Raw genomic sequence first — 13,404 nt, forward strand, 5'->3', positions numbered from 1 at the left:
GACTTCCTCAGAATCAACTGTAATTCAATTAGCCCTTGTTTAAATACCAATTAATCCCATTTGAATTGTAATTAGCAATCGATTGTCATAACAATGAATTATCATGGCAACGAGTTGTCATAGCAATGCAGTTAGTAAATATATGTAGTTTGATATGCATCTCAAAAAAGCTTGTATTACTCGTTTGGCACACAAACCATAATACATATAATTAAAAACACATAAAAATTGCAATAAAGTTGTAATTGTAGTAATACGAGCTTTATTGAGATGCATATCAAACTACATATATTTACTCACTGCATTGCTATGACAACTCGTTGCCATGATAATTCATTGCTATGACAATTGATTGCTAATTACAATTCAAATGGGATTAATTGGTATTTAAACAAGGGGTAATTGAATTACAGTTGATTTTGAGGAAGTCTCGGGATACGAGACGAAAGCGCGCTAAATCTGTTTGTTTTATGTTTGGTGTGTTATTTTATTTATTACATTTCTTTGGCTGTGGCTCGTGGGTCTTATTTTTGGAATATTACTGGAAGATTTGTGGAGGACAACCTTTATTGTACTGGTCAGTGGAATTATTTATTTTTGGTCCTGAGTGAGTTGCGAGGTGGTTTTTGGAGTTTACATGTTTAATTTTGTTGGTCGGTTACGAGGAGTCCCCGATTATGGAAAATGACAACTCTTTATTGAGTCAACTTATTTGGGTTATTCAAACCGATTCACAGAGCCCACAGTCATTAACTGAGCAATCTGATTCGAGCACTTTCATCCCTTGTGCTCAGGGTAGTCCAGTGAACCAAGATGTATCGGCGGTGACGTCAGGAGTAAGGGAAGGAGGAATACGTACAGCCAGCCAAGCCAGCAAAGGTGAACGAGATTATGGGAATACTGTTGGTAACGGAAGGGTGAGAGTTTTGCTGTATTCAGGTGAAACTCCTGAAAGTCTGCAGAAGCGTTTGGACACATATAATAACATCAATTTTGCCGAGTGGCTGGACAAGTCTTTTTCATCTATGCCGATGGAGACGGAAAGAAGTGTGCCAACCAATGCTTGTTTTAAGGACAAATGCAAGACATTTAAAAATGAATTAACCAGGTACAGGAATTTGGTTTTGGATAATTGGTATTTAACTAAATGTATAGAACAGAAAATTGTACCAAAAGGTTTAAGACTTAACAAGTTTCCCAACAACACTGGTGGGAACAATGAGTTTTTTAAAATTGTTTCAAATTTATTAAACGATCGTGGGTTAGCAATTTTGAAAGCAATGGTTGAAAATAATGTTAAAATTATGGAAAGTTGTAAGAATGACATTGATAAGTTAAAAGAAGAAATTAGCAATGATTTATTATAAACAGTTACTGAATATAAGAACATTTACTGTAGGTACGTACTGCGTTTTAATAAAGAACAACAACAAAATGGGGACTATACATTTGGTAATGGATCAGAACATAGGTACCTAAATGACAACTTTTGCTATAATAATAACAACAAAAGTTTTGGTGAAGTAGTCACCTGTGATATTGAGGACCCTTTAGGGGAGGGACAGGGACCAAGAAGGTCGGAAAGAATCAGGAATCAGAACCGTCAGCAAACTTATGCAGAGGCGATGGGCAAGAAATATGTAAGACAATCATGCAGAGGGAGGTACAGGAGATAGATTCCATTACTAATTTTTATACTAATATTAATATATGTAGCAATGGTGATGGAAAGGAGATGGACCGTGATACTATTACTACTTGTATTTTTGATACTTTTGACATTAGTCAGGAAGAATTTTTTAGAAATAAGGATAATTTATACGGTCAGTTTGAAAATGTAGCTAATAGTATGAACAGTAACAGCAATAACAAGTGTACGATACATACATACAATCATTTTAATATTTACAATTATACAGATGTAGAAGTAACACAAGGATTCTTTGGATTATTTACAAAGGGATTCAGTTTTGTACCAATAAGGAAACCTAAAATTGAAGAAATGGTATTGGATATAAAACTATTTACAAGAAAATTAAACTTAGGAATTTTGTTTCACGATAAACATCACAATGAAACAAGTGTTTTGAAGGGAAGAAGCATATACAATCCACCCCTACAGCAAGATATCCAGAATTTTGAAATGTGTGTCCTGAATATGGTGAGGGATGAATATAGGAAAAGAGGTTGGTCGATTAATAACAAAAATTTGACTATGGAAGAAGGTAACATTCTCCAGTTATTAAATAATAATGAAAAATTGAGAATCATGAAACCAGACAAGGGAGTAGGGGTACTCCTCATGGATAAATGGAACTATACAAATAGCATGATGAAGATTCTAGATACGGAAAATAGATACCGTATTATTTCAATGAATGAAATTAATATACTATGTAGCAGAATTGACCTCATATTAGAGGACAATCTTATGCAGGGACTTATTGATGTGGATTTATATAATTTCCTGAGGGTACCCAAACCAATAATACCTGAAATCTTTGGGATTCCAAAGATACACAAACAGGTTGATGACCCCCCCCCCCCCTGAGACCAATAGTGACATCCCAGGGGTCTAAGACACAAACGCTAGCTATTTATGTGGACACAAAGCTAAAATATTTTTATTTGCAATATCCACACATATTAATAGACTCCTGGGACTTTTTAAGCAAATTTAATACCATACCATTTCAGGATAATTATTTGTTCTTAACCATAGATGTAAAAGATTTATTTTCAGTTATTCCCCACATGCAAGGCCTAGAATGGTTTGAAAAAATGCTTACTGAATTTAACATGCTTAATGCAGATGAGTATAGGCTTGTTTTGGAGAGCATGGAATTGGCTCTCAAGTATAATTTTATATATTTTCAAGGGGACATCTACCATCAGCTGGATGGAGTAGCAATGAGTTCAGCATGTGCCCCAATTTATGCAAATATTATTATGTTGTACTTAGAACTAACATATGTCTTTGATTCAATGTTTCAACAACATATAGTTAAATACTTTCATTTTCTGGATGATATCTTTATTATATGGGAAGGGACATATGAAAGAATTCAATTATTCATTGATTATTTAAATAGAAGTACTAAGTTCCTTCAATTTACTTTTGAATATAATAAAGATGAGGTGCATTATTCAGATGTTACGATAGCCAAAGACTACATTAAGAAGACATACAAATCTAAGATTTATAGGAAGGAATGTTTTTCAAACTCCTATCTGCATTGTCAGAGTGACCATCCATTGTTTTTAAAAAAGAATGTTATAAAAGGTCAGATGATAAGAGTTTCAAAAATGACATTTGATAGGATAGACTTTACAGAAGAGATTGAAGTTGTTCACAATATGTTTAAGGAGAGAGGGTATCCCGATAAGATGATTCAGAATATTAAAAAGGAAATTATTAAGAGTCATGATACAAAATATGGTTCACTTTTGACGAATGATAGTGATATAAATATACATTTGACCATAGGACATTCTGAGGGCAATCAGATAGAAGTTAATGGTGCCATAATTAACACAATTGAAATGCCACAATTAATCCTAACTTATTATGAGGATATAGGATGGATGAAAAAATGCATTAATGGAATTTGGAATATGTTCAGTAGGATGACAAATAGAACAACAATTTTCCAACAACCTCTTAGATTCAGTTTTAGGTGGAACATGAATTTTAAAAACATTTTTGAGAAAAAGAGAGGTGTTATGGATGAAGGGACACAAACTAAAAAAGGCACCCAGAAATGTGGTCGATGTGCACAATGCCCATTCCTAGCTGGTGAAAAGGAATTATTTATTCCTGGTATTGGGTTTAAATTGAAAAGTTAAAGTTACTCCAGTTGTCATACAAAAGGAGTGGATTATCTTGCATATTGTAAGACTTGTTGGGGCTATTATGTGGGGAAAACTGAAAGGAATTTAAAAACTCGAATATACGTACATATAAGAGATATCAATAAGAAGAATGATAATAACGCACTTTACAGGCACACACAAAAATGTAAAAATATGAATATCAAGTTCTGGGTAGTAGAAGAGGTGAAACAAAGAGAGAGGGGTGGTGATTGGGAGACGTTTTTAGAATATCGAGAGATGATATGGCAGATTAGATTGGATTCATGTTCCTATTCGGGCATGAATGATCATATTTCTTTAAAACCTGCCATGAAATTATTGGCATTGAATCCCAAGTGACTGTATTAATTTTCACCTTGAAATGTTTGTGTTGCGCAATGTTTTGCATTTATTACATTTATGCACATATTTAATATATTTATATTAATTTTTACATTTATATTGTTTATTTTTATGTTTATATTTATATTTACACTCATAATTGTACATGTATTGATATATGTATATACATATTTTTACATGTTTTTACATACACTATTATACTAATATTCTCATATTTTAGTCTAATTTATATTATACCTTCCTTAAAATTAAAATTAAAATTATTATGAAATTAAAATATAAATAAAATAAAATAAAATGAAATAAAATAAAATAAACAATAACTACTATTTATTTATTTATTTAATTGTTGCTAATGTTTTTACACATACTTATACAATCATTTGTACATGCATACATATATATATATATATATATATATATATATATATATATATACACACACACATATTTTATTAGCAGAAGTTGATTAACTTTATTGCAATTTGTATGTGTTTTTAATTATATGTATTATGTTTTGTGTGTCAAACAAGTAATACGAGCTTTTTTGAGATGCCTATTAAACTACATATATTTACTCACTGCATTGCTATGGCAACTCATTGCCATGATAATTCATTGCTATGACAATTGATTGCTAATTACAATTAAAATGGGATTAATTGGTATTTAAACAAGGGCTAATTGAATTACAGTTGATTTTGAGGAAGTCTCGTGATATGAGAGGAAAGCTCGCTAAATCTGTTTGTTTTATGTTTGGTGTGTTATTTTATTTATTAAATTTCTTTGGCTGTGGCTCGTGGGTCTTATTTTTGGAATATTACTGGAAGATTTGTGGAGGACAACCTTTATTGTACTGGTCAACGGAATTATTTATTTTTGGTCCTGAATGTGATTTATCACTAAGCCACGCCAGTTATACCTAACTCCAATGTTATCACAAACATAGCAGACAGCACAGTCATGCAATAGTCTGATCAAAGTAATTAATCATGTCAACGTATATGCATGCATAGGTACACACACACACAAGCACACACACGCACACACATACACGCACACACATACACATATATATATATATATATATATATATATATATATATATATATATATATATATATGGGTCTACCTGAAAACACCAAATGCTGACAATGCCGACAACGAGATAACCGACACCGGAAGATCGACAACAAAGATGACTGATGATTGAAAATCCCGACACCCAGAACACTGACATGTTAAGGTAAGTGTGTGATAGTGACGGACGTTAGGGTCATGGTGTGGGTAAGGTAAGTGTGCTATAGTGACAGACTTTAAGGTTAGGGGCAGGTTAAGTGAGTTAGGGTTAGGGTGTGAGTAAGCTAAGTGTCTGATAGTGACAGACTTTAGGGTTGTGACGGTTAAGTGAGTTAGGGTTAGGGTGCGGGTTAGGTGATTGTGCGATAGTGACGGACCTTAGGGTTAGGGTTTGGGTTAAGGTTAGTACATAGTTAGTTGTGTATGTAAGGTTTAGTGTAGGTTTGTGAAGCTTTTGGTGTGCTTGTGTTGTGTGTGCGTTTTAAGGAAATGGTATTTGTTTTGTTGATTGTCGGGATTTTAGTTTGTCGCGCATGTGAAGTTTTGTGTTTTTGAACATTCGGTTTTGTGGTGTTGGTTATCTCGTTGTCGGTGTTTTTGCGTGTCGGTGTTGTCAGGTAGATCCATATATATATATATATATATATATATATATATATATATATATATATATATATGTGTGTGTGTGTGTGTGTGTGTGTGTGTGTGTATACAGAACGAACATGGGCACAAAAAAGCATTCATAATGAATGCGAAGGAAAACATCAGCGGAACACCTGTATTATCTAGTGCTTGACATATCAAGCTGGCCAGAGTTGAGCAAACCCCCTGCATCTCTAACCACAGGTAGGATGCTAACAGTGGAACCAAGTCTCTCCACATTGTAATTCTGACTTTGAAATGGGTGCAGGCAGTCCCGGTCCCCAGTCGGACAAGCCTAAAACCATATGAACACCCTGACCATCATATGAACGTGTGTGCCAGGACTATAGGCTTGTGGAGTCTGAATATACTTGGAGTGAGTCAACATGTGGGACAGGCCCAGAGCAGTAGGCAATGGTGCATGTGTAGTGGTGCAGTTTTCCTAACTGTAGAATGGATGCCTGCTGTATCTGTGTCATGTTGAGGCATGTGTACGGATAACTATGAACTATGGGTATACATATAAATGAAGCAACATACAAATAGTGTAGTGGTTAGAGCATCCGCTTAATGAACAGGCATTCACAGTTCAAGTTTGACTATAGCACATATTATTTTTCCATATGGAATGAATGTCGTCCTGCTGTAAAACTGACATAATAACATGTAAAAGTGAACTTGAGTATCGCATGGGACTTTTAACCAGATCATTTCAATCAAAGGGGTACTGTCATAATGAATAAGGCACATACATATATGAATACATAAATACATATATATATCTATATGTATGTGTGTGTGTGTGTGTGTGTGTGTGTGTGTGTGTGTGTGTGTGTGTGTGTGTGTGTGTGTGTGTGTGTGTAGATATATAGAGATATACAGCTAAGATAGAAAAAAGCACACAGGAATGATGTATTTTCACAGGCTATGGCAATGGAAGTGAGGAGCCCAGGCAAGACACATGACACACGCAGCATGCCCTTCCACCCCCCCTACAGCCGGGCATGGGAACTATACATGCAATCAATGTAAAGTGTCCATTGCTCCCCAGACCACAGGCAGGATACAACCGGGGGGGACACAGTGCACCCGTGGATTCTAATCATGGAACACATACTGGAGTGTCCCTTGCTGGACACCCCAAAAATTAGCAAAACAATACAAATGTGATAGATCGTCCATCTTGTCTGCAGTGTATACAGACTCGGAATACAAGGGTGGGTAACTCTGATGACCCATGGGCCTAGACAATTTTATGAAATGGGTCCCATGAAGTGGAACGTGGGCAGCATGTAGTGGTGTGTTCAGAACCGACCAGGTCTCAAAGTAATGATGGGTGCTGTCGAGGAGGCGAAGGTGGAGCAACTATGGGTAGCTACTTATGGGTCTAGGTATGCAGGTGTTGGCTGATGTTGGCCAATATGGACAGCCCTAGGGATGCAAGCAAATGTGTTCGTTGGGCAGAGGTGTCGCCCAACGAGCAGCCACACCCTCTGCGAGACCTACTAAAGCAAAGTGTAATCTATATGCCAAGGAATGGAATAACCAGATGTAGAAGTATATATGTAGAGCTATGTGTGTGTGCATATCTACCCATAGAGAGAAAGAGATATGCTTCTCCCTCACCGTAGTATGAATGTATACATACAGAGAAAGAATACAGATACATACCCACTTATGAATATATACATATGCAGATAACCATAGACCCATATGTCGTTAGATTATACACACACACACACACACACACACACATATATATATATATATATAGAGAGAGAGAGAGAGAGAGAGACAGCATGATATGAATATACATGTATGCATACATATGCAGATATATCTGTATATATTAATGTAAATATATATATATATATATATATATATATATATATATATATATATATATATATATATATATATATATATATATATGTTATAGTAAATATACACATGTATATAGCTAGGATATGATACTGCAGTTATGGGTAGTATATGTTCACAGGCTGGGCATATGTTGGTGGGAGGTCCAATAAACAAACATGTAACACGTAGCATCACCCCCTCCCCCCCAGCTAGGCCGATGAGACATACAGACACACAATAAAGGTAAATACACCACTGCTTCCCAGACCACCAGCAGGAAACTACCAGTGGGAGAGATCTGCAATGTCTACACTTGAAACAGACATCAATGTCCCCTGTGGGAGACCAAAAATTAATGATCAGAGCCAGGCCATGTAATGATTTCTCCGACCAGGCTGTAGATGTACACGGACCAGTAGGTTGTGCAAGCCTGATATCACATGGGTTGACACAAAATACGACATGTGTCCCAACACGGGGAGAGTGGGCAGTGTGTAGTGGTGTGTTTATATCCCACCTGAGACACAGTAAGGATGAGTGCTGTAGAGGAGTGGCAGTTAGGGGAACTATGGGTATGCAATTATGGACCTAGGCATGCAGGTGCTGGCTGGCAGATCCATATTAGGACCGCCCCGTGGATGTAAGTAATATTCCTATGTGGGCATAACAGATGCCCATACCTCCCAAACCCTAACAGCACATCCACTGGATAGTCCGTAAACCATTGAGGGAACACATAGGGACCATTCCTTTGAACTGTCCCTGATTACCAGGGACGTCCGTGATTACGACTCAGAATCTAACTCTGTCCCACCAAAACCTTCCTAGAGCTAGTGATATTAGGAGGAAAGGTGGTGGAATACACGTAATGAATAACGACAACATGTAAGAGTCATACACAGCATGTACCTCAGACAATGTGTATGAATACATATGCTCTGGGTCTGTCAATGTATCAGGTTAATAGCACAAAACTTCTAAATGTGTCCCTGATGTTGTTATGCAGTGTCCCTGATTCAGTGTTCATTCTTCCCCATTCGTATGAGAGGTCTGATAGTGACAGAAAGCGCATATTCCGCTGACTACCTTAGAAAGATGATAGAATAATAGGTTACGGTTACCATCTGTCCACCTTTGTGAGGGACAGTCCCCTTTGGGCAGTCGTGTCCTGCAAAATAATTGAAAATATGGCAAATGTCCTGAGATTTTAGGACACAGATTTCCTATATTGTCTGTAGTAGTTGCATAAAACAATTATTTTGTATCTGAAACAACTAAATGTTATAAGAAACAGAATAAGCAACTATAACGCTACAAGAATAAGCTTTTATTTAGGCAAAAGAGTGAAGTTCTTTCCTTTGTACTGGCTGTGGGTATGTTTTGCCCTGCAAAATCTGACATTTCTATATAAAAGTCCCACCTTGGGCAATTGAAAAGGTGGCAACCCTATAATACGTATGCAGTAGCATGACTTGGCCAATGGATGTGGGTCCCAAAACTCAATTACTTGTCTGTATTGAAGAGTCTCGGTTCCCATGTATCAGCCAGATGGGAGTAGATTGTAAGAGGAACACACAAATAATATGAATAAGTCACTGGACAGGCCACTGATTCTGTACAGTCGAACGGTATGACGTTGCCTAATCGGCAGCCATTCCCAATACTGTAGGCATGTAATCCGATGTAATAGGCATCACAAGGTAATATTGTGGTCCTCGCTCTCTCCCAGGGGTGTGAGTGTCAGATGCAAGCACCAATGTTGGTGCATTTGCAAGTGCAGGTGCGAGGGGGTGTAAGCCTGTTTGGCTACCAGTATGCGAGTATTGCACTGGTAAAGCAATGTAGAGGCTAACCGAGTGTAAGAAGCTTAACACTGTGCAAACCCATGCACACCCACTCACAACTGCTTTAATGTGCCTTACTCCCTCTGTATCCAATGGCCTTGTTCTGCCCTGCAACCAAATAAACGTCCTCTGCAAGGCTCGGAACCAAGACCCTGCACACACAGCTAATGTGATTTACCGATACGCCATTGTAGATATACAGACAATGGACAGTACAACAAACATATCATACAGTGCAGTCATTCAACAGTATAGGAATGTATCCCATCATGTAGATGTATATGTGAGTGTTTATGTCCAGCTTATAGGTACATACATATATAGAGATATATCAGGAACATTCCATGTGGCAACAAAGCATTACAAATGAATGAAATGGGAAACACCAGTGATGCCTGTATTGTGTAGTGGTGTTGTTCTATGTAATCTCAAGACTCCCTCAGACAGACATGTGTCATTCATATACGCAAACAGTTGTATGTTGGCCATATACATCACTCTGTGTATGTAATGCACATTAACACAACAGTACCTGTCCAATCATTATGTGTGAACAGTACTCTTGCAAGGTGTTGTGTGCAACATCATCATCATGGTAAAGGTAAATGGGGTAACCATAGAGGGACCAGTATTGTTGTGTGTACAATGGGGTCATCCTCATCACATGTACCTGGACCATTTAGGAGTAATGTGCATACCAGGATCATGTGCCTGAGGAACAGGGGTGAGGATAACAGGAGTATGTTGTGATGCATATTACAAGGTTTACATGTGTCCAGTGGGCATGTGTGTGAAATGAACAGCTATGTATAGGGCAGATGTTGTCCTAGGAGCCGATTAGCCTTATGTTTCCATAGGGTGAGGGTCGGATATGGGGGAAGGAGAGTAGGTATGGCTGTGGAGGATAGGTAGGGTAGGATCACAGACAAGACAGCATACAGGGTTGGTATATGACACATGGGGGAATACACCTCGGATGGGGATGGGTGTTCGGCATTCACAAGCCCATGGGAACAGTGGGATGGAGGTCCCCAGCTTTGTGCAGCTGCCACTGCAACTAAACAGCTGCAAAGGAGGCAGTCTGGTCCTGTTCCTGGGGGGAAATGCCCCATACTCACTGGTGGTACCACCAGAAGGTGGTGCAGAGCCAACAGAGATTGATGTCCAAGGCTGGGCCCCAGATGTGCTGGTGCTCGGTGCCATGGTCAGCTGAAGTGGGACAGGAGGTTCTGCCGGGACCTCCCAACCCATTCAGCCTATGGTGTTGCAGTTTAAACCCACATATGGCTTAGTGATAGACAACAGCATACACGATTACCTGCAACAATATGCATAGATATCACCATCAACCCAACACAACAGATGGTATACGTTTGCAGAGGGAGCACAACACATGCATATATACTGCATGCCATCTGTACAATGTGTAGTAGACGTATGACTGCAGCTATGAACATTTGCCCATTATTGGCTTGTCACTGGGAACCCCAGACAGTGTCTGTCATACCACTGTTTCATGTGACATATGTCCAGTCAGGGATGTGATGGCAGTAACACATCCCTATCATCATGTACTGTCTGCAATCCTCACACTATGCTCCTGCTGTGCATAGATGTGTGTTCAGTGTGTAACACAGGAAACAAATGGTACCACTCACTGACCAGTTCACAGATGGCCCTAAAGATTGGGGTCCCTCATGAACAGAGTACTGCCATGTCTGTATTAAAACATGCAGAATAGCCATCACCACACAAAACATGTTAAACAGGCAGTAGTCTCAATGCAGCATAGCTACTCTTACATGCTGTAGTTATGTGTGGCACATCACTCTCCTGTGTTTAGGCTATTTCCCACTTTGTATGATGTTTGAGGTACATCCAGATATAATCTGTGATGCCATTTCAGAACACCACATCCAGGTACCACTCACAGCGACTGTCATGGCCAAATACCAACATGTTTTTCCTAGATAGTGTACTGTGTTTATCATGCAAATGGCTATAGGAACACCATCGCAGCTGTTCCACATGCAATCAGCTAGAGGAGGACTGCAATAGGTGCAGAGGCCATCACCTGATCATGTCCATCACTTACAATACACATGCTGCTGCTGAGCAGGTGTACAACTCCACATCCACCAGAGAGTATGTGGGTGGGACAGGCAAAGTACACCAGAGAAGGGCTTGGAGACTTATCCCTAAGCATTGTCTGCCACACGCCTAACAGTACAGGGGTCAAACCCCTGACTGACTAGTCATTACTATTACATGTGCATGACATTACTACATGTGCCACAAAGCCGACATGTTGCTGTTCTGTAGGAACATATATGTGTGTAGGTGAGAGACATCTGCAACAGAGATATAGTAGACATACATTAGGTGTGGCACACATGGCTGTCCATGTGAACGGATGCCATTGTCACCACAACCACACTCTCTAATGGACACGCATTGGCGCTCTTTGCCAGGGCCACAAATACACAACCTAACTACTTAGTTTGCCACACTGCAGTAATGCACAGGACTACATGCACCACAGGGAATATCTGGAGGTTCTATAGGCTAGGGCATGTGAAGGTGTTTGACATCTGTTGGTACTGGGAGTGACTGTGGTTGGGAGCATCATAACCCACACGCAGACACAAGGTGTCAGTACTGACATACATGTATGCATTGCTTCATGGGTGTGTAGAGGTTGGCTGTGCAAGATGGCTGTACAAGGCTGGGTGAGGGGTAATCCTTGGCATAGCGTCACCCGACAATGGTGTGCAGTGTGGTACAGGGGTGTAGTATCTGCAATGTCCCACACAGACGGGTACTGCATGATCTGCCCTGATATCCTGGTTACCAATGTGTATGGCCATACTTTGCAATGCATGCCATGTCTGTGTTTTATAGTCCTTCACATGGACATTGCCTGGGATGTGCATGTCCCACAATACTGTACAGTGACATGTACATGTGTACCTGGTTTGGCAGGCACATGTTGTGTACACAGACTGTTATCCCCCGATATGCCAATACTGGCCTGGTATGGCAAAACCTGCATATAGTGAGCAGGTCGACCCTGCACCTGCATTGATAGTATGATACAGGTGTTCCCTGGTGTCAGTGGCATTGGTCCATACAGGGCACATGTGTACGGCATTGTATGGCCTCTGTGGATCACATTTAATGGAACCACATATGTTGCAGGCATCCAGTGAGGAACATAGTGAAGGCACAATGTCCACAAATATGTGCCTAGTGTACCACTGCGCAGGGTGCCATGTCCTCTGCAGCCCACTGCATTCACACCATGTCTACTATCTGTCATCAATGTGCATGGTACTAGCAACATAGCGGGATATCCTAGGCAAGTCTGTTTGTGCATTGCATATGGGTGCAGGACATATACCGGGTACTAGTAGGGTTGCATACTTTGTTCACCAGGCCTTTTGCCAGATGTAGGGGTATGGCTTGCCAACACAGTCCCGTGGCTGACTGACAGCTGTACTCCTCGTGAGGTGGCCAGTGTGTCATAAGGTGGACACCATATAGGAAAACTGCAAAATCCACTCCCCAACATGTCCAGTGGTTATACACTCACAGCCACCTCTACACAGGATCTGACAGCCAAACACACACACTTGCCATATCCTGTATATGAACCCCTACCTACCGTATCACACTGCAGCAATAGGCTATTAGGGCACACGCTATGGCAAATACTGGGTTACAGCACACCTACAGGTGTATACCTAGGGGGGTGACAACA

This window comes from Protopterus annectens, chromosome 5.part0 (assembly GCF_019279795.1).
Source record: "Protopterus annectens isolate FY-2018-M chromosome 5.part0, PAN1.0, whole genome shotgun sequence".
Taxonomy (NCBI): Eukaryota; Metazoa; Chordata; order Ceratodontiformes; family Protopteridae; genus Protopterus; species Protopterus annectens.